Source organism: Panthera tigris, chromosome A1, assembly GCF_018350195.1.
Source record: "Panthera tigris isolate Pti1 chromosome A1, P.tigris_Pti1_mat1.1, whole genome shotgun sequence".
NCBI classification, from domain to species: Eukaryota; Metazoa; Chordata; class Mammalia; order Carnivora; family Felidae; genus Panthera; species Panthera tigris.
Window position 1 is genome coordinate 56,091,401 of NC_056660.1, and position 4,385 is coordinate 56,095,785.

The following is a 4,385-nucleotide window of genomic DNA, read 5'->3' on the forward strand; positions in this document are numbered from 1 at the left end:
GTTACCTTTATTATTCTCACTTTCTTTTTTTTCTTGTAAACAGGCTATGCTAATCTTCTCTGTGTCATTCCAGTTTTAGTATATGTGCTAACAAAGCAAGCACTATTATCCTTACTTTTAAAACAGAATTGCCTTGGTGCACCTGGGTGGCTCAGTTGGTTAAGCATCCGACTCTTGGTTTTTGTCTCAGGTCATGATCTCGTGATTCGTGAGTTCAAGCCCTGCATCGGGGTCTGTGCTGACAGCATGGAGTCTGGTTGGGATTCTCTTTCTCTGCCTTTCTCTCTTTGCCTCCCCTGCTCGCTCTCTTTGTCTCTTTCTCTCTCCCTCTCAAAAATAAATAAATAAACCTAAAAACTTAAAAAATAAAATAAAATATAATTGCCATAAGTATTTCCTCTCTCTAGATCTGAGGTATTCTTATTTTTTAATGAGTAGTCTTACTATTAAGGTTGAGTTGAGGGCTGGGTGCATATGCATTTTCAGCAGGAAGCTGGTTCCATTTGACTCCACCTCAGTGCTGACTCAAAATGCCTGGCTGCATATGGGTAGAGTGGAATTTCTTTGGTCTCTCCACTTCCCTCCCCAAAATGAGGCACCACAGGCACCAATTCTTTGCCTCCCAATGGATGTAGGATCAGCTTGCCATTGGATTTAATTGACAGCACTGGAGGGGGGAGAACAGGGTAGCTCACACTGCCACCTTGCTGTAGTGTGGGCAGGTAGGCTCAGCTTCCAGATGGGAACAACAAAAATGGCAGGAGAAGTGAGATGCTGTCTAGCCCCAGCCCACTCTGTCTTGTTCATTTCACTGATATAAAATATAAAATAATATTTTTTGCCAAAAATTTCAGAGACAATGGTTGGGAACTATAGCTAGTCAACAGTTCTTTGACTTGACACCAAAAGAATGGTGGATAAAAAGAAAATTGACAAGTTGTTTTTCATCAAACTTCAAAACTGTTACCTGTAAAAGACCTTGTGTAGAGAATGAAAGCACAAGCTACATACTAAGAGAAAACATTTGCAATCCATATATACAGCAAAGGATTTCTATCTAAAAATAGATAAATTTTTAAAAATTTATCAGAATGGATAAAGTAAGAAACAGGGATAACACCAAATGCTGGTAAGGGATATAGAGAAACTAGCTGGATCACTCCTTTATTGTTTGTGAGAATGTAATATGAAGGCATAACAGTTGGTGACTTCACCAAATAAGAAAAGATAGAGTTAGAAGCATTCATATGATTATGTATTAAAGATCTTCCTCTTAAATGGTCTAGTAAATGAAGAGGAAACAATGAATGAAACAGAGCAGTGAATGAAGTAGCAGAAATACCAGGATAGTATAAGGTCATAATACAAAAATAGAAACTGTCTTAAGAGGGAGGAGTCAACTTTTAAGTGGTCAGTGTTTATGAGAAATACAATTTAGAAATCATGTGATATGAATTGGTTATGTTGTCCTATAAGTTATTAATGTTAACAGAGAAGATTTTTGTTGCATGGCTGAGGGTGGATTCAAGAATCATCAAAAGATGATAAAATTCAGAAGGCTAATTAACCAACCTTTTTAAAATATATACCTGTGTGAAGGTACATTGTATAGTTAAGGATTGTGGTTAGGATGGAAAATTCAGTAAAGGAATTTTTTCTTGTTGTTTTAAATGGCTAGAGCGTCCTAATAAAATGTGCAAATGCTTTTGAAAAAGATCAGGGAGAGGAACTGGAAGACACAGGAAATGGAATATTTCTTTCATTTGAACATGAGGTAAAAGGGAAACATAAGGGAAGGAGAAAAGTTTGGATTTATACATTTAGTCATGGGAAGCAAAGTGATTCCTTCTCTCAGTGGTTTATATTTTCTAAAATTGGATGGTGAGCTTATGTACAGAGTGAACATGAGGAAAAACAAAGAATCCATGCCTGTGTGGAGAGTGCAGGATCTCAGAAACTAACATGACCAGCACTGTGCTGACATTTTCTGTAGCTGAGAACAACCTTGAATTTATAGAGGAACTTACAGTTGTCAACAACAGTGAAGTGTATGAGATTTTACTCTACTTTCTCACTGACAAGGTAGCCTATTGCATTTTCATGGATGACAGTAGAAAACCTGAGAAACTTGAGTTGTAGACAATAGATTATTAATCATAGTACATCAATGGTCAGAATATCTGTACTTGCGCCTGTTCTTGTATGTTCCAATTCCACGGGGTGACACAGACGGGACTGCCTGATGCCTGCACATGCAGTGGGTTGAATTAAAGAGGAGGAACCATGTATTCTGGGGAGATGACTCTTTTATAATAGGTAATTGGCCTGACCTTTGCCCAGAGGGTGGCTATCTTTGTTATACTAGACAACATACAAACCAGCTTGGGTCTCAGACACTGTCTCTTATTTTCCAACACTGTTTGCTACTTAACTATCCTTGTAAAAATAGTTTGGAATAAAGAGAGTCACTGCCTCCACTCATAGGCATGCAGATACATGAGAGGCATATGCTTGCAACTCAGTCAAATGAACTTCCAATGCTTTTAGTTTATTCACTGCTCTGTGTGGTCAAAGCTCATTTAAATTTACATCTAAAAAGGATGTATTCCTCTGTATGAATTGTAAAATCATAGTTTAAATCTTGGATGTGTATATGGTATTTTTTAAAATTTTACCCAATTGTTGCAATCATTTATTTCCTCCTACCCCTTCTGTGCTTTCTCATTCTATTGTCTTTGCTTATGAACTTTTCGTCTTGGTTGTATGAACTGTGTTGGACAATGGAATTTGAGCACATGTGACCATTGCCAATATGAGTGCATTTAAAAGTTTTTTTCTGATTATTCTTGCTTAGTCCTTTTCTGTAATGGCATGTCCTACATGGTAAATCCCTTTCAGCCTGGATTATGAAATGAAAATGAGAAGAGACATAAAGGTTAGCCTAGGTAAGCAAACTGAAGTCAAACCCAATCCATTGGGAACAAATCTAAGCCTCCCATGAGGCTGAGCCAACCCTTACCAGACCCAAGGTCTGGACAACCCATCGGAGTGAAAGCACTTCCACTATACTCCTGAGTTTTACGGGATAAAACAACACAAAACAAAACTGTTTTAAAGCACTGAGATAAGATTGTTGTACAGTATCAATTAGTGAAGGTTAATACAGGGCTCATAAACTCATTCAGAAAAAGTGGACAGAAACAAGCTACACTTCAGAGTTATAGTAAGCAAGTTTAAATGTGTATTAGATGTGAGTCTGTAATTATGCAGAAAAATATCATTGACAGGAATTATGAAATCTAGGATTTAGTCTCTACCTTCCTATTAGCACACCATGAACTTCAGAAAGCCAATTATTTTTTAAAATTCAAGTTTTTCACTTGTAATATAAGGGAGTTGGAAAACTGATCTCCATGTTATCTCATTTTAAAATTCTATAATTGACTTTATGCTTCTGCTTATTGAAAAATAGCATATTGAACATAGACTTTATCAAGGACTGTGAAAGTTGGAGAATGTTACCTAATGACAAGATAACAAGGTAGTCTGTAGGTGATGGCAGAATGCAAGAGATTTAGGATAGAAATGAGAATAGTTCATTTCTCATGCATCTCTTGGGTGAGATGAAGAGAGGAAACCTAAGCTTAGAACACCTGATTTTTTTTTTTTTTATAATCAGCAGTTAAATATACTTCTCTGGAGAGAGACTTTATTTTCGTCTTCAAAGGCTTTCACTCTACAAACATCATTGGAAAACTTGTGCCGAAAAAGGCAGTCAGTGATTCTGTTGACAAGACATGCAAAAATGCAAGAGACTTGTAGAGAATGGTCTTCAAAGAAGCTTTAAAAAAATTCATGGTATAATATTATTAGTATGTTAGTACATAGAATAACTTTTAATTAGTACAAAATACATGGAATAACTTTCAATATAAACTAGTGTCAGAATTTGTATTGTGTAAAATATTATATACTATACTATTGGAAATTTACTTATTTCAGTTTTGCCCATTTTTATGTTTAGTGAGTGCCTATTAGGCCCTCAGTGTTACAAGGAGCACAGAATGAATATAAGATACGTCCAAATTCTGTTAAGAGGTTTAAAAAAAAAGTTCCCTGAATATCCTATTGATGAAACTGCAATCAAGTGTCAAACATGTTGCCCAAGTTGGTGCTAAGGAAACACAGTATTTAAAACAAACAAACAATCAAACAAACAAACAAAAACAATGGTTTTGGGTACCTGGGAAGGGTTTCATTACAAAGCAGGGAGTGAAGATAACAATAATGTGACCGGGGTATGCACAGATGTTCTCAGAGCAGCACCTGAAAACTGTTCCAGGCCCTAACACGATGTAGGTCAGGAAATCAGTTTAGTATTAGTA

General features: G+C 36.4%; 1 non-coding gene across 1 annotated transcript; it reads right to left on the reverse strand.

The window, feature by feature from the left end:
• LOC122232293 lies at positions 1-103 on the reverse strand. Its single transcript, XR_006209633.1, has one exon. It is a non-coding gene; the product is annotated as a U6 spliceosomal RNA (small nuclear RNA).
• Positions 104-4,385: the final 4,282 nt, after the last annotated feature.